The 27,983-nt window shown below is 42.8% G+C and overlaps 1 pseudogene; it reads left to right on the top strand.

Moving 5' to 3' along the window:
- LOC120061620 lies at window positions 1-27,594 on the top strand (annotated as a pseudogene).
- Window positions 27,595-27,983: the final 389 nt, after the last annotated feature.

The following is a 27,983-nucleotide window of genomic DNA, read 5'->3' on the forward strand; positions in this document are numbered from 1 at the left end:
ATGCAAAGGGGACTAACTACAGTAGGCGCTCCGCGGCTTCTGTTCAAATCATTGGCGGCGGGGAGCAGAGAGACAGCGCGCAGTGAATCCCAAATCCGTAATGACATCTCCAACCTCGAGCCCTTGCGATGGCTACTGAAAAGCCAGTTCGACCGAAATGTGGTTGTAAACTTCGAGATACAGGAGCTGATGTTCCATTCAGCCACCTCGGAGTTGGCGCTGATGTGAGGTGTTTAAGTTGTGTTCCACATTTTCTTTGTTGCTTGTTCTGTTGACTGTTGTGCCTTCTCACTCTTGAAAACAACTTACGCGGACAAAGGTAGCTAACTAGATAGTTGTCCGTTCAGGCACATCTGATGTGGGTTCTCTCCCCCTGTTTTAGGGCAGTGTTGAACATCCGATAGTTCTCACAGAGGCGCCCTGCAACCCGCTGCACAGTCGCCAGATGGTGTCAGTGCTGCTCTTTGAGTGCTACAGAGTCGCCAATGCAGTGGTGGGGGACTCAAGTGAAAGTCACCCAGTAAAATACTACTTCAGTAAAAGTCTAAAAGTATTTGGCTTTAAATATACTTAAGTATCAAAAGTAAAAGTATAAATAATTTAAAATGCCTTATAAAGCAAACCAGACGGCATCATTTTCTTTTTTTAAATTTGTTTTTACGGATAGCCAGGGGCATGCTCTAACTCACAGACATAATTTACAAACAAAGCATGTGTTGAGTGAGTCCACCAGATCAGAGGCCGTAGGGATGACCAGGGATGTTCTCTTGATAAGTGTGTGAATGCACAACGCATCACCGGGGGCAAACTACCTGCCCTCCAGGACACCTACACCACCCGATGTCACAGGAAGGCCATAAAGATCATCAAGGACAACAACCACCCAAGCCACTGCCTGTTCACCCCGCTATCATCCAGAAGGCGAGGTCAGTACAGGTGCATCAAAGCAGGGACCGAGAGACTGAAAAACAGCTTCTATCTCAAGGCCATCAGACTGTTAAACAGCCACCACTAACATTTAGCGGCCGCTGCCAACATACTGACTCAACTCCAGCCACTTTAATAATGGGAATTGATGGAAATTATGTAAAAATGTACCACTAGCCACTTTAAACAATGCCACTTAATATAATGTTTACATACCCTACATTACTCATCTCATATGTATATGTATATACTGTACTCTATATCATCTACTGCATCTTGCCATCTTTATGTAATACATGTATCACTAGCCACTTTAAACTATGCCACTTTATGTTTACATACCCTACATTACTCATCTCATATGTATATACTGTACTCTATACCATCTACTGCATCTTGCCTATGCCGTTCTGTACCATCACTCATTCATATATCTTTATGTACATATTCTTTATCCCTTTACACTTGTGTGTATAAGGTAGTAGTTGTGGAATTGTTAGGTTAGATTACTTGTTGGTTATTACTGCATTGTCGGAACTAGAAGCACAAGCATTTCACTACACTCGCATTAACATCTGCTAACCATGTGTATGTGACAAATAAAATTTGATTTGATTTGATTTACACAATTTTCCTGTCCTGCTAAGCTTTCAAAATGGAGCGAGTACATTTGGGTGTCAAGGAAAATGTATGGAGTAAAAAGTAGAAGTTGTCAAAAATATAAATAGTAAACTAAAGTACAGATAAGTAAAAATACTTAAGTCGTTTTTTTGGGTAAGTACTTTACACCACTGCCCTCATGTATCCTATGGGGTGGATAGCCTGTACAGCTTATATTACAACACCGCTCCCCCCCCCCCCCCACACACACACGGGCATTGTCATGTCCTCCAGCTACCACTGCGCTCACATACTACCTGTTATCAATGGAAGGTAGACACAGTAATATGAGGTTTTAGGTTACTCCACTCATACTCAACCAGGTAGCCAGATCTGTCTATTATTTTGCCAAATCCTCTATTGTTTGTTTTCATGCTAGAGGAGTCGAGAAAAGAACCAACAGATGTCACTGCTATCTCACCAGATGTAACATGCTGTCCTCTGGTGTTTCCCCAGGCTGGATGCGTGTGAACGTGGGCGGGAGCCAGGCGGTGTCCTACCTCCAGCGTCTGTTCCAGCTGAAGTACACTGGTCACCTGGCGGCCGTCACCCTCTGCCTCAGAGAGCTGCTCCACAAACACAGCTACACAACCACAGACTACCACCAAGGTCTGCCTGCCATGGGGCCAGAGAGATGTATTGAGATTGTATGAAACAGTATGTGGTGCTTTGCTTTATATGTGATTCATTGCCTGACTCTCTCCTTCAGAGCTGGAGAAGTGGCGCAGTGCAGAGTTCTATGAGCAGGAGGTGCGCCGCATGTAGCTGCCCTTCTCTGCCAAGGTTCTGGGTGGCGTGGTGATTGTGGAGGAGATGCAGGAGAGACGCACCCAGCAGCTACGCATGCTGCAGGAGATAAACGCCTGGCGCAGGGAGGAGATGCTGCAGCAGGACCAAGAGCGTCTGGAGAAACTATTGGCCCCGCAGGCAAGAACCATTATCTTTTAACCACTTCGTCAACCATGACCCTTAACTGCTGTGCTATTCCACGGTCTCGGAATTACGCAGAGAGTCCAATTTCTCACTTAAAATGTACTCCTAACAAAAACATTGATTTCAAAGTTTAATAAACCGTACAACCCTATGCACAGGGACTATGTTTAACAATTTACACTGAACATTTTACAAAAACACATTTACTGGAAAAACTATGCAGATGCAAAGTTTGGTAACAGAATTTCGTTAAAATCTCTCAGTTTTTTTTATGTGTCCACGTTTTCCAAAAGCTCTTACATATCTGCTCCAAATTAGGATTCAATAATTCCTGCAGAAAGAATGGGGTGTCAGCTATGGCATGACACAATGACTTTGAAAAAATATCTGTTGGTTATTGAACAAAAGTAAGTGAGGTGGACTTACACCTGGTAATGGAATTGCGGTATCACGGGTCCCTGATCTGTACTCCACAGATATGCATAATTATGGATATGAATGTCATTCTCTTCATAGTGATGTATCCTGAATAGGTACACAAAGGAAAAAATATGCAATATCCTATTTTGCATATTTGGGTATTATTGTACACAATGACTTATTTTAATGAGCTCTGTCCCCAAATAAAACCAAATTTGGTTGGTCAGGACCTAATAGCAGTTTGTTTCACAATTTTGAACATTAAAGTACAGCACAATAGAGCTCAGTAGAGTAGAGTACAGAACATTATTCAACGGGTGGGTCTAATCCTGAATGCTGATTAGTTAAAAGCACATTTCAGCCGGTGTCTATTCCACAAATTACCACCGGCTAAATCTATGACGTTAAAATGCCTATTCATTCTGTTCCATTTGACTGCGCAATCCACTGTCTCGGTAACCCAGGCAGGGGTTATAAACTTGATCTCCACTATAAAAAATAATCGAGACATTATCTCATATTTCTTTTCGACAAACATTTAGTTTTCAACAACAGAGATTTGTATAAACCCGTCTGTCTCTCCGACATTTGTAACATTGTTTCAATTTTCTAATTCGATCTCCAACTGTCCCATAGTAATGAACGTGTAATGGTCGAGAGTCAGGACGAGAGAGAGAGGCAGGCAGCGTTTCTCAGCCATTAGAAATCATGAATCGGCTGGCATCATTTTTATGGATATATACAAAGAAATGTCAATTGGAAAAAGGTGAAACGAAGTGCAGCTAGTTTGCAGTCTTTCCAGCTTCAGTTTGAAATCGTTGTGTTAGCTGTGTTGTTTGCTAGCCCCTCTGAACAAGTGTCCTAATGAGAGAGCACATTTTCTATGCCAAGCGAAATCGTGCCTCATTAGCTCATTGTTATGGATGTATCCAAATAAATGTCACTAGAAAACAGCTTAACAAATGCAGCTACTGTTGTTATTCTGTCTGCACTGTTTGGCGTGACTGTAAATTAGCAGTAGTTGGCTAGCAAGCAAGGGATAAGAACGTTGCCAGTATGGCAATGGAACATGTAGAATGAATGACTGGGTCGCGTCCATAGATACGGAACAAAAAGACTGAACGACTGGGTCGTCAAAAAGACTGAACGCTGGAATGCGCTTTTAACTAATCACCTTTTAGGATTAGACCCCACGTTGTATAATGTGTATTATAAATTGGGTGTTTCCAGCCCTGAATGCTGATTGTCTGACAGCCGTGATATATTTAAAAAAAATAAGGCCTGAGGGGGTGTGGTATATTGGCCAAGGGCTGTTCTTCGCACGACCCAATGCGGAGTGTCTGGATACAGCCCTTAGCCGTGGTATATTGGCCATATACCACAAACCCCCAGGTGCCTTATTGCTATTATAAACTGGTTACTAACTGAATGTGTTTTGTGTTTTGTCATACCCGTGGTATACGGTTTGATATTTTTTATTTGACCTTTATTTAACTAGGCAAGTCAGTTAAGAACAAATTCTTATTTTCAATGACGGCCTTAGAACAGTGGGTTAACTGACTTGTTCAGAGGCAGAACGACAGATTTTTACCTTGTCAGCTCGGGGATTCGATCTTGCAACCTTTCGGTTACTATTCCAACGCTCTAACCACTAGGCTACCCTGCAGCCCCAATATACCACGGCTGTCACCCAATCAGCATTCAGGCCTTGAACCACCCAGTTTATAACAGACCGTATGACAAAACATTTATTTGTACTGCTCTAATTATGTTGGTAACCAGTTTATAATAGCAATAAGGCACCTCTGGGGTTTGTGGTATATGGCCAATATGCCACGGCTAAGGGCTGTGTCCCCTTAGCCGTGGTATATTGGCCATATACCATACCCCCTTGTGCCTTATTGCTATTATAAACTTAGAATTCTATCCAAGATGGCGTAGCAGTCAGACGTCTTTGTCCTTCGTCTTGTCGTGTCCCATGTATATATCGTTTTATATATTTTTCTTTGCATATATTTTTTCTAAACCTCAACTTCAAAATAGTCTCCTGCAACCCGCCTCACCCAATGTGGTGTGGATCTGTTTTTTCTAAAGTATTTTTATTTACCTCGGAACCGCAATCCCCCAACAGAATGCTAGCCAGCTCACTAGCTACTAGCTAGTAGTCAGCTAACCACTGCTAGCGGTCATCAGTTAACCTTTAGCTCGGAAAGCTCTCGCCAGTTTATACAACGCGACTCAAATTAGAAGCAAGCACCAATTAGCCTGGAGCTAGCCCACGCTAGGCCCATTCTCCCAGCTAGCTGAAGAGGCCCATCAGCCACTCCTGGGCTACAATACCCGGACCCCTTCTACTGCCGGTACACGGCACGGAACCCCGCCGATCCTTCACGACTGGACTACCGACGTAATCTGCTCGAGGGGGTACTCAACTGGCCCCTACGTCGCGACGTCCCCTGAATGCCCATCTGCTAGCCCGCTAGCTGCGGCCCGCTAGCTGTCTAGAGCATATTGGACTGTTATCTGAATAGATCCATTGGCCAATTTCTTGGGCCGCTATACCTATTTTGCCAATTGGACTTGGACCCCTCTGCTACTCGGAACCCTACTTATCCATCACCACTGGTCTATCAACGTCACCGCACGCGGAGCCTAAAACAGACTTTCCTCCATCGCGACGTCCCTCTAAGGCCCTTCTGCTAGCTTGCTAGCCCCGGCCTGCTAACTGTCTGAATCGCAGTGTCTCCAGCCAGCCCAACCACTCACTGGACCCCTATGATCACTCGGCTATGCATGCCTCTCCCTAATATCAATATGCCTTGTCCATTACTGTCCTGGTTAGTGATTGTTTTATTTCACTGTAGAGCCTCTAGCTCTGCTCAATATGCCTTAACCAACCATTTAGTTCCATCTCCCACATATGCGGTGACATCACCTGGTTTAAACGTCTCTAGAGGCAATCTCTCTCTCATCATCACTCAATGCCTAGGTTTACCTCCAATGTACTCACATCCTACCATACCTTTGTCTGTACATTATGTATTGAATCTATTCTATCGCGCCAAGAAACCTGCTCCTTTTACTCTGTTCCGAATGTACTAGAGGACCAGTTCTGATAGCCTTTAGCCGTACCCTTATCCTACTCTGTTCCTCTGGTGATGTAGAGGTTAAACCAGGCCCTGCAGTGCCTAGCTCCACTTCTACTCCCCAGGTGCTCTTATTTGTTGACTTCTGTAACCGTAAAAGCATTGGTTTCATGCATGTTAACATTAGAAGCCTCCTCCCTAAGTTTGTTTTATTTACTGCTTTAGCACACTGCCAACATGGATGTCCTAGCCTTGTGTGAATCCTGGCTTAGGAAGACCACCAAAAACGCAGAAAATTCCATCCCTAACTATAACATTTTCCGACAAGATAGAACTGCCAAACGGGGCGGTGTTGCAATCTACTGCAGAGTTCTGTTTTACTATCCAGGTCTGTACCCAAACAATTCGAGCTTCTACTTTTAAAAATCCACCTTTGCAGAAACAAGTTTCTCACCATTGCCGCTTGCTATAGACCACCCTCTGCCTTCAGTTGTGCCCTGGACACCATATGTGAATTGATTGCCCCCCCCATCTATCTTCAGAGCTCTTGCTGCTAGGTGACCTAAACTGGGACATGCTTAATAACACCCCGGCCATCCTACAATCTAAGCTTGATGCCCTCAATCTCACACAAATGATCAATGAACCCACCAGGTACAACCCCAAATCCGTAAACACGGGCACCTTCATAGATATCATCCTAACCAACTTGCCCTCCAAATACACCTCTGCTGTTTTCAACCAAGATCTCAGCGATCACTGCCATATTGCCTGCATCCGTAATGGGTCTGCGGTCAAACGACCAACCCTCATCACTGTCAAATGCTCCCTAAAACACTTCAGCGAGCAGGCCTTTCTAATCTACCTGGCCTGGGTATCCTGGAAGGATATTGACCTCATCCTGTCAGTAGAGGATGCCTGGTTATTCTTTAAAAGTGCCTTCCTCACCATCTTAAATAAGCATGCCCTGTTCAAAAAATTCAGAATCAGGAACAGATATAGCCCTTGTTTCTCTCCAGACCTGACTGCCCTTGACCAGCACAAAAACATCCTGTGGCGTACTGCATTAGCATCGAATAGCCCCCGTGATATGCAACTTTTCAAGGAAGTTAGGAACCAATATACACAGGCAGTTAGGAAAACTAAGGCTAGCTTTTTCAAGCAGATATTTGCATCCTGTAGCACAAACTCAAAAAAGTTCTGGGACACTGTAAAGTCCATGGAGAATAAGAGCACCTCCTCCCAGCTGCGCACTGCACTGAGGCTAGGAAACACTGTCACCACCGATAAATCCACTATAATTGAGAATTTCAATAAGCATTTTTCTACGGCTGGCCATGCTTTCCACCTGGCTACCTCGATCAACAGCCCTCCACCCCCCACAGCAACTCGCCCAAGCCTCCCCCATATCTCCTTCACCCAAATCCAGATCAAATCAAAATCAAATTTTATTTGTCACATACACATGGTTAGCAGATGTTAATGCGAGTGTAGCGAAATGCTTGTGCTTCTAGCTCCGACAATGCAGTAATAACCAACGAGTAATCTAACCTAACAATTTCACAACAGCTACCTTATACACACACACGTGTAAAGGAATGAAGAATATGTACAAAAAGATATATGAATGAGTGATGGTACAGAACGGCATAGGCAAGATGCAGTAGATGGTATCGAGTACAGTATATACATATGAGATGAGTAATGTAGGGTATGTAAACATTATATTACGTGGCATTGTTTAAAGTGGCTAGTGATACATTTTTTTACATTTATGGCAGCAGCCACTCAATGTTAGTGGTGGCTGTTTAACAGTCTGATGGCCTTGAGATAGAAGCTGTTTTTCAGTCTCTCGGTCCCTGCTTTGATGCACCTGTACTGACCTCGCCTTCTGGATGATAGCGGGGTGAACAGGCAGTGGCTCGGATGGTTGTTGACCTTGATGATCTTTATGGCCTTCCTGTGACATCGGGTGGTGTAGGTGTCCTGGAGGGCAGGTAGTTTGCCCCCGGTGATGCGTTGTGCAGACCTCACTACCCTCTGGAGAGCCTTACGGTTGTGGGCGGAGCAGTTTCCGTACCAGGCGGTGATACAGCCCGACAGGATGCTCTCGATTGTGCATCTGTAAAAGTTTGTGAGTGCTTTTGGTGACAAGCCTAATTTCTTCAGCCTCCTGAGGTTGAATAGGCGCTGCTGCGCCTTCTTCACCACGCTGTCTGTGTGGGTGGACCAATTCAGTTTGTCCGTGATGTGTACGCCGAGGAACTTAAAACTTTCTACCCTCTCCACCACTGTCCCATCAATGTGGATAGGGGGTGCTCCCTCTGCTGTTTCCTGAAGTCCACGATCATCTCCTTTGTTTTGTTGACGTTGAGTGTGAGGTTATTTCCCTGACACCACACTCCGAGGGCCCTCACCTCCTCCCTGTAGTCCGTCTCGTCGTTGTTGGTAATCAAGCCTACCACTGTAGTGTCGTCTGCAAACTTGATGATTGAGTTGGAGGCGTGCATGGCCACGCAGTCGTGGGTGAACAGGGAGTACAGGAGAGGGCTCAGAACGCACCCTTGTGGGGCCCCAGTGTTGAGGATCAGCGGGGTGGAAATGTTTTTACCTACCCTCACCACCTGGGGGCGGCCCGTCAGGAAGTCCAGTACCCAGTTGCACAGGGCGGGGTCGAGACCCAGGGTCTCGAGCTTGATGACGAGTTTGGAGGGTACCATGGTGTTAAACGCTGAGCTGTAGTCAATGAACAGCATTCTCACATAGGTATTCCTCCTGTCCAGATGGGTTAGGGCAGTGTGCAGTGTGGTTGTGATTGCGTCGTCTGTGGACCTATTGGGGCGGTAAGCAAATTGTAGTGGGTCTAGGATGTCAGGTAGGGTGGAGGTGGTATGGTCCTTGACTAGTCTCTCAAAGCACTTCATGATGACGGAAGTGAGTGCTACGGGGCGGTAATCGTTTAGGTCAGTTACCTTAGCTTTCTTGGGAACAGGAACAATGGTGGCCCTCTTGAAGCATGTGGGAACAGCAGACTGCAATAAGGATTGATTGAATATTGATTGAATAGATAGCTGATGTTCTGAAAGAGCTGCAAAATCTGGACCCTTACAAATCAGCCGGGTTAGACAATCTGGACTCTCTTTCTAAAATTATCTGCCGAAATTGTTGCAACCCCTATTTACTAGCCGGTTCAACCTCTCTTTTGTATTGCCTGAGATCCCCAAAGATTGGAAAGCTGCTGCGGTCATCCCCCTCTTCAAAGGGGGAGACACTCTAGACCCAAACTGCTACAGACCTATATCTATCCTACCCTGCCTTTCTAAGGTCTTTCGAAAGCCAAGTTAACAAACAGATTACCGACCATTTCGAATCCCACCGTACCTTCTCCTCTATGCAATCTGGTTTCAGAGCTGGTCATGGGTGCACCTCAGCCACGCTCAACGTCCTAAACGATATCATAACCGCCATCGATAAGAGACATTACTGTGCAGCCGTATTCGTCGACCTGGCCAAGGCTTTCGACTGTCAATCACCACATTCTTATCGGCAGACTCAACAGCCTTGGTTTCTCAAATGATTGCCTCGCCTGGTTCACCAACTACTTCTCTGATAGAGTTCAGTGTGTCAAATCAGAGGGCCTGTTGTCCGGACCTCTGGCAGTCTATGGGGGTGCCACAGGGTTCAATTCTTGGGCCGACTCTCTTCTCTGTATACATTAATGATGTCGCTCTTGCTGCTGGTGATTCTCTGATCCGCCTCTACGCAGACGACACCATTCTGTATACCTCTGGCCCTTCTTTGGACACTGTGTTAACTAACCTTCAGACGAACTTCAATGCCATTCAACTCTCCTTCCGTGGCCTCCAACTGCTCTTAAATGCAAGTAAAACTAAATGCATGCTCTTCAACCGATTGCTGCCCGCACCTGCCCGCCCATCCAGCATCACTACTCTGGACGGTTCTGACTTAGAATATGTGGACAACTACAAATACCTAGGTGTCTGGTTAGACTGTAAACTCTCCTTCCAGACCCACATTAAACACCTTCAATCCAAAATTAAATCTAGAATCGGGTTCCTATTTCGCAACAAAGCATCCTTCGCTCATGCTGCCAAACATACCCTCGTAAAACTGACCATCCTACCGATCCTCGACGATGTCATTTACACTCTACTCAACAAATTGGATGCAGTCTATCACAGTGTCATCCGTTTTGTCACCAAAGCCCCATATACTACCCACCACTGCAACCTGTACGCTCTCGTTGGCTGGCCCTCGCTTCATACTCGTCACCAAACCCACTGGCTCCAGGTCATCTACAAGTCTCTGCTAGGTAAAGCCCCGCCTTATCTCAGATCACTGGTCACCGTAGCAGCACCCACCTGTAGCACGCGCTCCAGCAGGTATATCTCACTGGTCCCCCCCAAAGCCAATTCCTACTTTGGCCACCTTTCCTTCCAGTTCTCTGCTGCCAATGACTGGAACGAACTGCAAAAAAAAAAAAAAAAAATCACTGAAGCTAGAGACTCATATCTCCCTAAGTAGCTTTAAGCACCAGCTATCAGAGCAGCTCACAGATCACTGCACCTGTACATAGCCCATCTGTAAATAGCCCATCCAACTACCTCATCCACATACTGTATTTATTTATCTTGCTCCTTTGCACCCCAGTAGCTCTACTTGCACATCTACCATTCCAGTGTTTAATTGCTATATTGTAATTACTTTGCCACCATGGCCTATTTATTGCCTTACCTCTCTTATCCTACCTCATTTGCACATACTGTATATAAACTTTCTACTGTATGTTTGTTTATTCCATGTGTAACTCTGTGTTGTTGTATGTGTCGAACTGCTTTGCTTTATCTTGGCCATTTCGCAGTTGCAAATGAGAACTTGTTCTCAACTAGCCTACCTGGTTAAATAAAGGTGAAAAAAAATAAAAAATAAAGTAGATTATCTACCCGACATTATACAGTGCATTCGGAAAAGATTCAGACCCCTTGACTTTAAAATTATTTTGTAGATAGATTGTTTCCCTTATCAATCTACACACAATACCTCATAGTGACAAAGCAAAAACAGGTTTTTATAAATTTTATTGAAGATGAAAAATAGATACCTTATTTACATACAGTACCAGTCAAAGGTTTGGACACACCTACTCATTCAAGGGTCTATCTTTATTTTTACTGTTGTCTACATTGTATAATAATAGTGAAGACATCAAAACTATGAAATAACACATATGGAATCATGTATTAACCATAAAGTGTTAAACAAATCAAAATATATTTTATATTTGAGATTCTTCAAATAGCCACCCTTTGCACACTCTTGGCATTCTCTCAACCAGCTTCATGAGGTAGTCACCTGGAATGCATTTTAATTAACAGGTGTGCCTTCTTAAAAGTTCATTTGTGGAATTTCTTTCCTTTATACGTTTGAGCCGATCAGTTGTGTTGTGACGAGGTATAGAGAAGATAGCCCTATTTGGTAAAAGACCAAGTTCATATGTCAAGAACAGCTCAAATAAGCAAAGAGAAACAACAGTCCATCATTACTTTAAGACAAATTTCAAGAACTTCGAAAGTTTCTTCAAGTGTAGTCAAAGAAAACATCAAGCGCTATGATGAAACTGGTTCCCATGAGGACCGCCACAGGAATGGAAGACCCAGAGTTACCTCTGCTGCAGAGGATAAGTTTATTACAGTTACCAGCCTCAGAAATTGCAGCCCAAGTAAATGCTTCACATAGTTCAAATAACAAACACATCTCAACATCAACTGTTCAGAGGATACTGTGTGAAATCAGGCCTTCATGGTCGAATTGCTGCGAAGAAACCACTACTAAAGGACACCAATAAGAAAAATAGACTTGCCAAGACTTGGGCCAAGAAACATGTACGATGGACATTAGACCAGTGGAAATCTGTCCTTTGGTCTGATGAGTCCAAATTAGATTTTTGGTTCCAACCACCGTGTCTTTGTGAGACAAAGTAGGTGAACGGATGATCTCCGCATGTGTGGTTCCCACCGTGAAGCATTGAGGAGGAGGTGGGATGGTGTAGGGGTGCTTTGTTGGTGACACTGTCAGTGATTTATTTAGAATTCAAGGCACACTTAACCAGCATAGCTACCACAGCATTCTGCAGCGATACGCCATCCCATCTGGTTTGCGCTTAGTGGGACAATCATTTGTTTTTGAACAGGACAATGACCCAACACACCTCCAAGCTCTGTAAGGGCTATTTGACATAGGAGAGTGATGAGTGATGCATCAGATGACCTGGCCTCCACAATCACCCGACTTCAACCCAATTGAGATGGTTTGGGATGAGTTGGACCGCAGAGTGAAGGAAAAGCAACCAAGCTTCGTGGCTGTAATCGCTGCCAAAGGTGTTTCAACAAAGTACTGAGTAAAGGGTCTGAATACTTATGTAAATGGCATATTTCTGTTTTATTTATCTTTGTATATAAATTTGCCTCAATTTCTAAAAACATTTTGCTTTGTCATTAAGGGGTATTGTGTGTAGATTGAAAGGGGGGGGGGGGGGGGTATTTATTCAATTTTAGAATAAGGCTGTAATGTAACAAAATTGGGAAAAAGTCAAGGGGTCTGAATACTTTGACTGCTCTGTACATCAGTTAGGGCCTGTTTTTATTTTAATCAGAAACGAAGGCCCTGTTTTTTTAATCAATAACTTCATAATGTCAAAGTTGCAGATGCTCAAATATCATAACCCCCCAGAAACACTAACCTCCCCTGTTATTGTAATGGTGAGAGGTTAGCATGTCTTGGGAGTGTCATCACTCATCATTATTCACAATTCATTCAGGACTATCCATAATCATGGTAGCATCCACATTACTGTAGAAGTGTTTCAAAACGGTCTATTTTTATTTAGATTAGGTAAAACCCAGTTTTATTTCAGCTCACTGGTCACCATAGCAGCACCCACCCATAGCACGCGCTCAAGAAGGTATATTTCAATGGTCACCCCCAAAGCCAATTCCTCGTTTTGGCCGCCTTTCTTTCCAGTTCTCTGCTGCCAATGACTGGAACGAATTGCAAAAATCACTGTGGCTGGAGACTCATATCTCCCTCACTAACTTTAAGCATCAGCTGTCAGAGCAGCTTACAGATCATTGCACCTGTACATAGCCCATCCAACTACCTCATCCCCATATTGTTATTTATTTAATTTGCTCCTTTGCACCCCAGTATCTCTACTTGCACATTCATCTTCTGCACATATATCACTCCAGTGTTTAATTGCTAAATTGTAATTACTTTGCCACTACGGCCTATTTATTGCCTTACCTCATTGCCACACACTGTATATAAACTTTTCTATTGTGTTATTGACTGTACGTTTGTTTATTCCATGTGTAACTCTGTGTTGTGTGTGTCGCACCGCTTTGCATTATCTTGGCCAGGTCGCAGTTGTAAATGAGAACTTGTTCTCAACTGGCCTACCTAGTTAAATAAAGGTGAAATAAAATAAACATTTAAATTGACTCCAAAATGACACTATTATTTACCATTAATTTCTATTGCACAAAAAATAATCTGAAACACAACCAAAACAAACAGAAAATGCATCCAACAAGTTTGTAGAGTCACAAGCTTGCGTGTTAGGAATATAGGACCAATTACAAAACTTTTGACTAATTTCATATACATAAGTGAATTTGTCCCAATACTTTGTCTCCTAAAATGGGGGGGACTATGTACAAAAAGTGCTGTAATTTCAAACATGTCATTGTATGTTGTATGTGTGTGGCCGTGTGCGTGTGCGTGTGAATAGGAGATGTTGGAGGACGGCTACCTGGAGCAGTTCCATAAGAACCTGGTACAGCTGAACATGGACTCTGCTGAGGAGCTGCAGTCCTACATTAACAAGCTGAGCCTGGTGGTGGATCAGGGCAGGCAGCGACTCTTACAGGTCATCATAGGGTCTAGCTACAATGAACGGAGCAAAGAGATCCTTGACAAAAACCTGCTCCAGAGCGCTCGGGACCTCAGACTGGGACGAAGGTTCACCTTCCAACAGGACAGCGACCCTAAGCACACAGCCAAGACAACGCAGAAGTTGATTCGGGACAAGTGTCTTAATGTCCTTGAGTGGCCCAGCCAGAGCTCGGACTTGAACCCGATCGAACATCTATGGAGAGACCTGAAAATAGCTGTGCAGCAGCGCTCCCCATCCAACCTGTCAGAACTTGAGGATCTGCAGAGAAGAAATGGGAGAAACTCCCCAAATACAGGTGTGCCAAGCTTGTAGCGTCATACCCAAGAAGACTTGAGGCTGTAATCGCTGCCAAATGTGCTTCAACAAAGTACTGAGTAAAGGGTCTGAAAACTTATTTAATGTAATATTACATATATATTTTTTATAAATACATTTGCAAACATTTCTAAAACCTATTTTTGTTTTGTAATTATGGGGTATTGTGTGTAGATTAATGATGGGAAAATAACTATTTAATACATTTTCAAATAAGGCTGTAACGTAACAAAATGTGGAAAAAGTCAAGGGGTCTGATTACAACGTCAGCACAAGAACTGTTCGTCAGCAGTTTTATGAAATGGTTTCCATGGCCGAGCAGCCGCGCACACTAGCCTAAGATCACCATGCGCAATGCCAAGCGTCGGCTGGAGTGGTGTAAAGCTTGCCGCCATTGGACTTTGGGGCAGTGGAAACGCGTTCTCTGGAGTGATGAATCATGCTTCACCATCTGGCAGTCCGATGGACAAATCTGGGTTTGGCGAATGCCAGGAGAACGCTACCTGCCTGAATGCATAGTGCCAAACGTAAAGTATGGTGGAGAAGGAATAATGGTCTGGGGCTGTTTTTCATGGTTTGGGCTAGGCACCTTTGTTCCAGTAAATGGAAATCTTAATGCTACAGCATACAATGACATTCAAGACAATTCTGTGCTTCCAACTTTGTGGCAACAGTTTGGGGAAGGCCCTTTCCTGTTTCAGCATGACAATGCCTCCATGCACAAAGCGAGGTCCATACAGAAATGGTTTGTCGAGATCGGTGTGGGAGAACTTGACTGGCCTGCACAAAGCCCTGGCATCAACCCCATCGAACACTTTTGGGATGAATTAGAACGCCAACTGCGAGCCAGGCCTAATCGCCCAACATCAGTGCCCGACCTCACTAATGCTCGTGGCTGAATGGAAACAAGTCTCCGCAGCAATGTTCCAACATCTAGGGGAAAGTCTTCCCAGAAGAGCGGAGGCTGTTACAGCAGAAAAGGGTGAACAAACTCCGTATTAATGTCCATGATTTTGTAATGAGATGTTCGACAAGCAGGTGTTCACATACTTTTGGTCATGTAGTGGTTAAGGTTGGGACAAAGGTAGGGCAATAATATTATATACCAGCAGTATAAATACTCAGTGACTTGTACAAGTTTTAATTTAAACAATATGGTGATAAGGAGAGGGCCATATTACACTTACTTGAGCAGCATAGTCAACCCCTGTTCTGACTCTCTCCTCTCCTTCTGACTCTCTCCTCGAAATGTTGGTACCCTTCCCCAGATCTGTAGCTCAACACAATCCTATCTTGGCGCTCTACAGACGATTCCTTTAACCTCATGGCTTTGGTTTTTGCTCTGACGTGCACTGTTAACTGTGGGACTTTATATAGACTGGTGTGTGCCTTTCCAAATAATGTCCAATCAATTGAATTTAACACAGGTGGACTCTAATCAAGTTGTAGAAACATCTCAAGGATGATCAATGGAAACAGGATGCACCTGAGCTCAATTTCGAGTCTCATAGCAAAAGGTCTAAATAATTATGTAGATAAGGTATTTGTTTTTTAAACAAACATTTCAAAAATATATATATATATATTAAAAAGTTTTTCTCTTTGTCATGATGGGGTATTGTGTGTAGATTGATGAGGAAAATGTTTTATTTAATCAAATGTAGAATAAGGCTGTAACATAAAAGGTGGAAAAAGTCAAGGGGTATGAATACTTTCCGAATGCACTGTATATCATGGTGCTGTGCATTTTGGGATTTCAAAGCAGCACAGATGATGATGGACCATTGGACCGCTCTTATTGAATGGTTACTACAATAGACCTGTCTGAAGGCATTGGGCTGTTTGATTGTGTTAGTCCTTTTTATACTTCATCACATACATTTGTGGTTTTACTTGTGGCGTTTTTATAATGCAATCAAGCTTTGTTCAAGATTCATTCAAGGATATGTTGTAAAAAAACAAAAAAACATCTAGATGCCACAAGCAGGCATTTGCTGTCAAATATCACAAAACCATGCTGTATATATAGCGACAATGTTCTGTGTAAGACTTTCAAGGTCCTCTTTATTGTTTGTGCTATCTAGATTAAAGAGGTGCAGTACACCATTATGCCACAAGGTGGTATTACTCCACAGCTTTTTTTGTTAAAGAGATAAACACAGCGGTGCTAGTCTGCCCCAGCAGGTTTGGAACCTGTCGAAGGAGGAGAATAACTGAGATATGATTGATTGAATGGTTGTGTAAACTTTTGTGGTTATTGTAAAGCTGGCAGCATCATAGGGCAACTCCATCTGTAAATACACTCACCACACAGGGCAAAGGCAGGAGGGCACAGCCAGCCATACATCTGTCTCAGCACAGGATTTACTGGCATTTGCAGACACTGAGTCTGACTTGGATGAACCCAACCCAATAAAGAGTCTAAATTCTGATCAGATGCATTAACAAGCCCTCATAATTATCCTAGAGGACTGATCTACGGTGGAGAGGAACAAGTGCAATCACATGTATATCTTCTCAGAACACACGATGAACAGCCTCAGAACCAAAGACGATGGTTAACTAGTTGTTCAACAGGAAGTATTATGACCTTTGCAGCCGTAGAACCACAAGTAAAATAAATGGTTATACAGCATGATAAACATCCAGTGATCATTTACTGTACAAAGCTTTCAGCCAGCTCCAAAGGGGACGACAGGGAGCATTTTTTACCCCATAGATAGACAATGGAGCAGTTCCAAAGGCAAACAAGACAATAATCACATCAACAGAGGAGTATGATGCAGCGCATCAAAACAAAACACTTGTTTCACTAAACTACTTGATATGACACAATAAAAAAATCTAATGTATAAAAGAGAGGGCATTCATTCTATTTTCCAGAACACCACAGGCTTTTAACCAAATACAATTATCATATTTGACCACCTGACAAATGCACCATCATCACAATTGAGAGAAAACATGTTTTTTTTCCAACAACACCACCCCAGCATGTCCTGCTGTGATCCGGAGGACAAAAATCCATATTAAACAGTGCAGATGCAATGAACGAAGGCTTCACCTTCAGGTCTGTGTGGGATGATGGTGAAGTGATGTTCTCATAATGATTTATGAACAATAAAAAGGAAGGAATGACTTATTCAGTATGCTGTTATTCTTCCATGTTTTATTTCTGTGATTTGCAGTACTAGTATAATGAGGGCACCTTCACCTTTTTAAAGATGAAATTCACTCCAAAACACTTCTGGTCCCTTTATAACACTTGCCTGGCTGTTTGTCAGTACCCCAGACAGTTTAGGTCCATTGTTTTGAGTATTTAGATTTCTCTTTTTTTATATCAAAATGCTGACTTTCCGAAATTACCTCAAATGCATTAAAAACGGTGTATTTATTGTTACGTAAACAGTGATTGGTGTCTCTGCATTGAATTGCCAAATACATGTGTTTTTTTATTAAAAAACAAAGACCTACTTTGGAATAGCGCAAAGATATTCCATAAAGTCTAATCTGGTAGATACTGTTTGTGGTTCTAAAGTGGATAATTACAGGAGGGACGAAGGAGTGTATTATACTATTGGTCTTCAAGAAAGGAAATCAGAACGAAAGGAAGTAAACAAAGAGATGGTAGCTAGCGGTTAGTAATCTCTGAAGTAAAGTAAGGCAAATAACGTTAATAGTCGAGTAGCTGAGTGACATTGGCGAAAATGAAGTGCAATAATGTTTGGGTCAGATACAAATACACTACATATTTCAATTATTTTCATGACTGCGATGGAGCTTTGTGTCCGGCATGGCTGCAAGCTATCCGACATCCTGCTTATGGTTTCGATAGACGCCTGAAGTAATTTACCAGCTGCGGTTGATCGTGTCCAGTGATCACTTTATGACCACTGACTACAATGGGGACACCTGCTTGTCAAATATCTCATTCCAAAATCATGGGCATTAATACGGAGTTGGTACTTCCTTTGCAGCTATAACAGCCTCCACTCTTCTGGGAAGACTTTCCACCAGATGTTGAAACATCGCTGCGAGGACTTGCTTCCATTCAGCCACAAGAGCGTTAGTGAGGTCGGGTACTGATGTTGGGCGATTAGGCCTGGCTCGCAGTCGGCATTCCGATTAATCTCAAAGGTCAGTGCTCTGTGCAGGCCAGTCAAGTTCTTCCACACTGATCTCAACAAACTATTTCTGTATGGACCTCGCTTTGTGCATGGGGGCATTGTCATGCTGAAACAGGAAAGGGCCTTCCCCAAACTGTTGCCACAAAGTTGGAAGCACAGAATTGTCCAGAATGTCATTGTATGCTGTAGCATTAAGATTTCCCTTCACTGGAACTAAGGGGCCTAGCCCAGACCATGAAAAACAGCCCAAGACCATTATTCCTCCTCCACCATACTTTACAGTTGGCACTATGCATTGGGGCATGTAGTGTTCTCCTGGCATCCGCCAAACCCAGATTCGTCCATTGGACTGCCAGATGGTGATGCGTGATTCACCACTCCAGAGGACACGTTTCCACTGCTCCAGAGTCCAATGGCGGCGAGCTTTACACCACTCCAGCAGACGCTTGGCATTGCGCATGGTGATCTTAAGCTTGTGTGCAGCTGCTCGGACATGGAAACCCATTTCATGAAGCTACCGACGAACAGTGCTGACGTTGCTTCCAGATGATTTTTACGCGCTTCAGCACTCGGAGGTCCCATTCTGTGAGCTTGTGTGGCCTACCACTTCCCGGCTGAGCCGTTGTTGCTTCTAGACGTTTCCACTTCACAATAACAGCACTTACAGTTGACCGGAGCAGTTCTTGCAGGGCAGACATTTGACAAACTAACTTGTTGGAAAGGTGACATCCTATGACTGCCACCTTGAAAGTCACTGAGCTCTTCGGTAAGGCCATTCTACTGCTAATGTTTGTCTATGGAGATTGCATTGCTGTTTGCTTGATTTTAAACACCTGTCAGCAACGAGTGTGGCTGACATAGCCGAATCCACTAATTTGAAGGGGTGTTCACATACTTTTGTATATATAGTGTATGTTGCTAGCTAGCTAAGTTGCTAACACGTGTTGCTAGTCACCACAAAGTAATATATTATTTGTTTGCCATTCCTGGAACTAGTTGGTGGTGTTTTTAGCTTAGCTACTACTAATGGTTATGTTATCCTGTCCTACTGTTTTGCTTGTTTTTGCTTGTTTTACATATACATATGTATCTGGCCCTAGCTGGTGCATGAGTTGAAATGACAACAAACTAGCCCAACCTTTACATTAAAATATTTAGAATATCAGATCTTGCCCTGAATTGACATGTCATGACTGACCCTTTTATACCAGCCAACATCACCAATCGCTCTTTCTGTTTATCCAGTACCTGCCTGGGAGGGAATGGAAGAAAGAAAGGGTTGGTGGAACAGACATGAGGATAGGACAATCAACCATACTGTCTCGGATTTTATCGTTGTTCAATTTCTCACATCTTTTATCTTTGTATCCTTTTCACATTCTTTTCAATGTTCCTCCACTCATGCCTCCTCCAAGGATGCAAGGAGAGACTAATTGGGACTAATTGAAATGTTTTGTTTTGTTAGTTATTCTGTTACACATCTTTCAGGAGATCCAAGAAGCCATGTGGAGTATTCCAAACAGGCCAAGGACTGGGTAGAGAAGAGTGTCGAAACAGAAGACATTCAACTTCAGAACCCAACTGGTCCAGCAGACTGTCAAGCGGCGGGAAGATAAACAGATCATATACAAAGACCCAGACTTCGAGGAGGTAGTGCCAAAACTTTTCAGCTTAACTTTGCAACAAACTTTAGCTATCCCTAATGATGGCAGTGTTATGTTGTGGAACGCCATCGATAACATGTCATGCAATCATGACTATTCTATTAATATTGCACGTGTCCACTCGTTCTAGACACGGTTTACCTAGCCAGCAAGTCATCATTGTCAGACAAACTTGAAGGGGACTACAATAGCCAGTTGCATTATGGGGTGTAGGCAGGCTACTCAGATACAGTTGGTAGGCTATAGAGTACCACAGTATGAGTCATAATACCCATAAAACCTAGCAGTCAAACAGGGAAATGGGTCCAATAATTTTTCCATCATTCATTTTTCCCATAGGTGATTTTAGAAACACTTAAAATCGGGCTGTGTTTTGTGTAGACTTATCCTGGTGTGACGTTTTGATAACTGTAAATCTCTCTAGGACAAGCCCGGACTTGAACCCGATCGAACATCTATGGAGAGACCTGAAAATAGCTGTGCGGTGGCACTCCCCATCCAACCTGACAGAGCTTGAGAAGGTCTGCAGAGAAGAATGGGAGAAACTCCCCAAATACAGGTCTACCAAGCTTGTAGCGTCATACCCAAGAAGACCCGAGGCTGTAAACCAAGGGTGTCCAGTTCTCGAGGGCCTGATTGGTGTCACACTTTTTCTCCATCCCTATGAAACACAGCTGATTAATCAAATTGCATTCTAAACTGAAGATCATGATTAGGTGATTATTGGAATCAGGTGTGTTAGCTGGAGCTGTGGCAAAACTATGACACCAATCAGGCCCTCGAGGACTGGAATTGCCCACCCTCGCTGCCAACGGTTCTTCAACAAAGTACTGAGTAAAGGGTCTGAATACTTATGTAAATGTGATATTTCAGTTAAAAAACATTTAATACATTTGCAAAAATGTCTAAAAACCTGTTTTTGCATTGTCATTATGGGGTATGTGTGTAGATTGATGAGGAAAAAATACAATTTGATCTATTTTAGAATAAGTCTGTAACTGTGGAAAAAGTCAAGGGGTCTGAATACTTTCCGAATGTCTAAAAAGTCCAAGAAGCTAGATATCATATCTGCAGCTGAGAAATGTTTTGGGCTCCCAAGACTTCACGGCAGAAGCACTACAAGGACTAATGTAGCTAGGAAATGTTCCGCCCTCACAGGAGGCTTCTGAGCCTGTGTTGAGACCTGATTACAATTAGGTTTTTACAGCAGATTGAATATGTTTAGTTAATTTCCTTTTTGGTAGTTTGTATGATATGTTATTTATTTTTACCCAAACGGGATCCTTATTATCCACCCGCACAGTAGGTGGTGGAATGCACATCTAATTGTTGCGAACGCCATTATACTATAGAGGAAGAAGAGCTTCCCATTTGGACCATCAGGTGTGGCACATCGTTTCCAGTTGATCCTGGGGATTCTGAAGAAAGTCTCCAACACACCAGGATGTGATGACAGATAAGAAATCGGAGTGTTTAGTTACATACACGCCATCTTCTGCTGCATCATATCGGAGTAAGCTGGTCCCATTCTCGACAGCTGAGACATTCACTGTCTATTGGTAGAGGTTGCCATCTCCTGCAACTGCACCACCAGTCACAGTGCGTTCTGGGAAGAGCCTGTGTTTCCTCAACATCTGGTCGCTCTCGTCTCTCTCTAGCTCTTTTCTCTCTGTCAGCCCGCAAATGGAACAACTCAGTCTTAGTAAACTCTGGCTCAAACCAAACAGTCCCATTCTGAAAAAAGGCAGGTCTCCAATTCCCTCTTCGTTCTTCATCTGACAGTCTTTACTCTATTACATTTTGACGAGGGCAGCAAATACTGAGAGGGAGTGAAAACAGAAACATATTGTTTACAACCTTCAACCACGATCGCCTCGGAAGTCCCAAATCGCGACGCACATTCTTTTACTTCCTGGATTTCAATATGAAAATAACAAAATGCATTGGTAAATTGTGTCTACTGAAACAAGTTAGCTGAAAAATTGTACAGAGAAAGTCATTACGAGGACTATTGTGGTCATGGTAGGCCAGAGCAGTGTGTTTGGGAGGTATTTATGATGGACTTTAATGTTGCATGGGGTTTCTATAGGGAAGGCGCGGGTATTACCTACATCTAAATACTCAAGCAATGGACCTAAAAAACTGTCTGGGGTACTGACAAACGGCCAGGCTAGTGTTTTATAAAGGGCCCAGAAGTGTTAAGGAAATTCTTCTTACAAATCATGTAAACGTTTTGAACAAACTATTATATTAATCTGACTATCCACAATACTCATATTATTGTGTGCGTGTAACCGTGTTCATTGATAGCAGTACTATTACCACTGTAGGTTACATCTCTGCTACTAATACTATCACTACTACAGCTACTGAAACATCTACTATCTGTAGTACTAACCGAGATGGAGCCTCCCTGTATTTAAGAATACTACAGCCCCTGCCAAGCAGTCTGGATCTTTATATCACAGACAGTGCCCTTGTCCTGTAACTGCAGGGTTGCTGGTTCAAGTCCCATTTCAGCTGTCCCTTCTCAATTTGTGTAATACTTCTAAGACCCTGTGAACAAAACTTCAACTCTAGGTTGTCCACAGTGTCAGGAAATTGTCATGGTCCCCTGTTTGCTGGGTACTACCACACGTTTTTAATTATTTTATTACATTTAGTTAAGAAGCACAATTTAGACGGTATAAGAAGACATTATTTCCCTTCAAACATTTTGTCAGACCCCTACCCCTCACAAACCCGTAAGCCCTGAGGTTACATGTCTATTATACACTGAGTGCACAAAACATTAGGAACACCTTCCTAATATTGAGATGCATCCCTCCACCTTTTGCCCTCAGAACAGCCTCAATTCATTGGGGCATGGACTCTACAAGGTGTCGAAAGAATTCCACAGGGATGCTGGCCCATGTTGACTCCAATGCTTCCCACAGTTTTGTCAAGTTGGCTGGGTGTCCATTGGGTGGTGGACACACGGGAGTGTGAAAAACCCAGCAGTGTTGCAGTTCTTGACAGTCAAACTGGTGCGTGTGGCACCATTACCATAACCTGTTCAAAGGCACTTGCATTTTTTGTCTTGCACATTCACCCTCTGAATGGAACACACACACAATCCATATCTAAATTGTCTCAAGTCTTAAAAATCCCTCTTTAACCTCTCCTCCCCTTCATCTACACTGGTTGAAGCGTTACACAGGTGATATCAATAAGAGATCAAAGCTTTCATCTGGATTCACCTGGTCAGTCTGTCATTTGAAGAGCAGATGTTCCTAATGTTTCACAGATGCATTTTTCAAAAGGTTTTAATGCTTAACAATATTACCATACAAATCTATCATGAGTCACATCTTACACTTACACTACACTAGAATTGTTGCTGTATTGTCTTGTACAGCCATATGGTCACAGCAGGCTCTTTCCAATCTATACTTTATACATCAAAATATTGTGTGACCCTCCAAATAAACAAGGCAATGTTTTTAAATTCAGCTCAGTAGGATTACCGCGACCCAGTAGGAGGCCTGGGAAACGTTGGATAAGAGGATAAGAATGTACCTTCTTGTGTTCGGGTTTTGGGTTTGTTGACAGTGCTATAGATTGCAGATGGATCTTTAGCTGCGTGTGCTGCAGGATGGGTGGCAACACCTAGGCGATTGAATTCCAATGCAGCATACTGGACTTTATCCTGTTTCTCAGGGTTAGGCAGTTGGACAGTGGAGTAAAGAGGTTCTTCATGGTTTCTGGGGTGAGAGAAGTGGACATTGGCATAGATCCTGACGTCCTTCTCATCTGTGTCCGCATTCTGTGCTGCAGTAGGGGCTGTCCTCAAGATGGTTTCGTACAGTTGACTAGAGCCTCCCTGTCCATCCTCTGCTGTGTCCCGTGTGTCAGTTGATTTGGGAGCCCTCTTTCTGAACCACAGACAGCTAAATAGGAGAATGAGAACCAGAGCAACAACTGTGATTCCTACAGCTATGTTAATACTAGATGTTTGTTTTCCTGATACAATGATCAATCTAACTGTGGAGTTCTTAGCTCCCATTTCATTCTGTGCCTCACAGTAATATTCTCCACTGTCCTCAGGGCTGATGTTGATGATGCTATAGATCTGACGGGATTCTTTTGGTATGTTAATGTTCCTCTTGTACCAGGTGTATTTCTGAACTGGTGGGTCGGCATCACTGTGGCAGGTCAGAATCACTGAACTGCCCTCCACTATTTCACCAGAGGGACCGATTGACACTGAGATGTTCTTTGGTTTATATCTGACAGTTAGAGTCACTTCAGGAGAGTGGAGATCCTCATGACCTTTAACAGCACAGGAGTAGCTGCCTGCATCCTCACTGCTGACTGGGCACAGGTGCAGGCTGTTGGAGTAGTTGTGGCTTTTTGGTATAGCCTGTCTGTTCTTATACCAAATGAAGGCTGTGTTGTCACCCAGTCTACAGTTGACTGTACATGTCAGTTTGGCCATTTCCCCCTCAGAGACAGACATAGGGTTAATCTCCAACAGGACATATGTGACAGTCAGGTATACACCGGGTGAACTGATATATTTCCCTTCTGCAGTTACTAATCTGAATTTGTACTCAGCTGAGTCACTGTCTTTAAGGTCTTTGATTCTCAGGGTGCAATCGCTGTCCTCATTTCCATGGTACTCCAGACGATCCAAATAGTTTGGGTCCTTCTTCAGATCTTTAGGCTCCTTTGTAGACTTTCCTTGAGTAAACCAGAATGTGTCTCTGGGTATATGACCATGGGGATATGTGTAAGTGCAAGATATGTTCACTGATGACCCCTTCAAGGCACAGATACTCCTTTTGGCGTAAATCACTCTCCAACAGTTCTGACCCACGGCACACACTGCAGGAGAGCGGTGGTCCTCGTAACCTTTTACAGCACAGGAGTAACTGTCTTCATCAGAACTCAAGATACTGTAATTTTGTGACATATATTCATGTTGAGGATTTCCATTTTTGTACCAGATGTAGTCAGGATTGGGGTTGTCACTCAGAGTACAGGTGGTGCTGCAATTCAGTATCACCCATGATCCCTTTGTCACATAGGTAGTCACCTTCAGGTCTGTCACAGAAATGAATAAATCTTTCTGATATATCCAGCCGTGTATGTTGGTTTTAAATCCGAAGCAATACTCCGCTGTGTCATTCTCTCTCAGGTCTGTGATTCTCAGAGTGCAGTCACTGTGATTATTCCCAAGGTACACAACACGACCTGCAAACTCTGGTTGTTCCATGATGTTATAAGTATACCCCACTGTGACGTTCCACCATTTATACCATTCTGTTTCTATGATCTCATGCCCACTGGGATATCTGTAAGTGCAGGAAACATCTACTGATAATCCCTTCAACGCACATATTGTTGTCCTGGTGAAAGTCACATCCCAGCCATACTGTCCCAGTACTCCTGAGAAACAAACACAGGAAAACTATCAAAATGAGCATGAAAATGTACCATATACACCAGAACAACGTAAAAACACTTCTTGTCCTGATCATCTTTTATGACATTTTAGATGTTTCTCAAAAGTGAAAACCCAAAATGATACTTTTGAGAAGTACTTTAGAGAAAAGTGAACGAGTATTGATAAAAATCTGTACCTGCCACAGATAACAGAAAAACCCCAAACACACTTCCTGCTGCTCTCAGGGCCATTGCTGCATTTCCCTCCCTGAGGTATCAAAAACATTGAAGTAGTTTTAAAAAACACTCTTTATAGCTAGCTGTTCAATACCTAAATGGTGGTGTAAATAATATCTTATTGAACATATAAGAAGCACTGTAATACACAATATTGCTCTAAACCAGTTTTTTTCTCACAGAAGCCAAATACGTTGGGCAACATCATACACATTTCACTGAATCATATGTATATTTTTTAAATGTTCTTGACATTTTAAGAAATGTTAAGAAATAAACTAAATGTATTAAACTACAGTCCAGATGTATGTCTTACAATCAGATACCAAAACATACTAACAGAAAACTTTAAGTGAAAGAATGTATCACATCAAATAGCATTACTGTGTCCAGAAGAATATGGTTAAAAACGCATGACAAGATCATTGGGAGAAAAATATATTTTAAGATATATTCAATCATACTTACAGAGGTGGAGAGGTCTGGTGAATGTAGAGCTCTCTGGCAGTGCGTGGAATGAAACGGAAGAGTAGGCGTGGGTTCTGTGGTTATATTAATTACCAAGAAAAAAAATTGACTAAACAACGATGCAAAACTGACTCAACTTTGATGCATTTCTTGTTTTTAATCCACCAACCAGAAGACAATATATTTTAAAAACATTTTGATTAATATTAAATATAGTCTACACATTTTCATTATTTGGAACATAGTTCATAAATGTCCGTTTTGACCATTATATGTCAAAGAGGTCCATATTGCTTCTCTCTAATCTGCTCCTCCAGGGTGTAAGGACAACCACTTGGTTGACCTTTGACCCCAGTGTATGGACGGTGCCCGGGCGGAGTGGGTACTGGATCTTGTGTTCATAAGCGGCAAAAAGAACACCTGCCTAGATGACAAGAGTGCTCTCACCCCAGGAGGACTCAGGTTAGGTACGGCATTACATGAGAAGAACTTACTGTACTGTTGCATGTGTTAGTTTAGTGGTGTTCATTTACTAAAGGGACTAAACAACTTATAACCTCACTCCTCAATTGTTTTCTGTCAAGATTAAATGTATTGATTGCTGTACAGATGTAGGATCTTAATTTGAGTCAGTTTTCTACAGCAGGAAAAGAATCCTGCTGATTTCGTAAGGGGAAATCAAGTCTGAAATTTCAAAGTGGAAATTACAAACTTCAGAAGCCTTTTTAAACATCAAATATACTACAAGTTTTAAATGTCCTGCATTGCAGGAAAGTTCTCGTGATCAAATGAATATCCTACATCTGTAGGAGCCCCTGCCTTGACATCAAAGCAGTTCAAGGAATCAGACTTTGAGAATGTGGTGGAGTTTATGGATAAGGGGATCCACATTGCCCAGGATGTGAAGAAGAAGATCAATAAGAAGGGATACATGCACATAGCTGACACAGGCCATATGGACTGGCCAGACATAGCTTATTATCCCATTGCAAACTTGTTCCAAACTATAACACTTCAGTTCACTTTATTATGGGTTCAGCTTAGAGCAAGTCCAGAATGGGAGATAAAGGGAAAAGCTTGTGAAACTAAAACAGTTTGGAGAACCATTAAAACATTTAGAGAGAATGACAGTAATATAGTATAAAGACTCGACCACTCTGTAAGCTAACCATGGTATATCCCTATCCTCCACAAGTAGCTTCCAGGACTTTAAGTCCTTCTTGCTGCAGGATCCAGGGACAGTGGCCCATATCACTGACCTGTGCCAGAGGGTGGAGGAGTTCACACGGCTATTCCCCATGCCTGGCTTCACTGAGAGAGACACATATGAACCCATCCTTCAGCCAGATAGTTAGTGCAGTAGTTGTGTAGATGAACAAAAGTACAATCATCTAATCTGTTAGTCTTTCCAGGAGAAGAACCTTTCTTCTAATTCTGCCAGACATTGATAGCTGCTATATTGTTCATAGGGAGATTTTTGTATTCCAATTTTGCTCAATATTTTATCATATCAAGTTACTGATACTACATTGTAAATAGTGCAATTGTTGTTATACTCCTATTCACCTGATGTGTAGAGAATAGACAGAGATGTTTTCTCCTTCACATTTCTCTCTGTGTGAATTGAGCATGTGTATATGTCTTGTTTAGAAGAGAGGGAGAGAGGGGGCTCTTGAGATTTCCTAAACAGAGCAGCATTTCCTCTGAGCGTTTCCTCTCGCTGTAGTCTAGTACTGTAGTAACG

This window comes from Salvelinus namaycush, chromosome 16, assembly GCF_016432855.1.
Source record: "Salvelinus namaycush isolate Seneca chromosome 16, SaNama_1.0, whole genome shotgun sequence".
Lineage (NCBI taxonomy): Eukaryota > Metazoa > Chordata > Actinopteri > Salmoniformes > Salmonidae > Salvelinus > Salvelinus namaycush.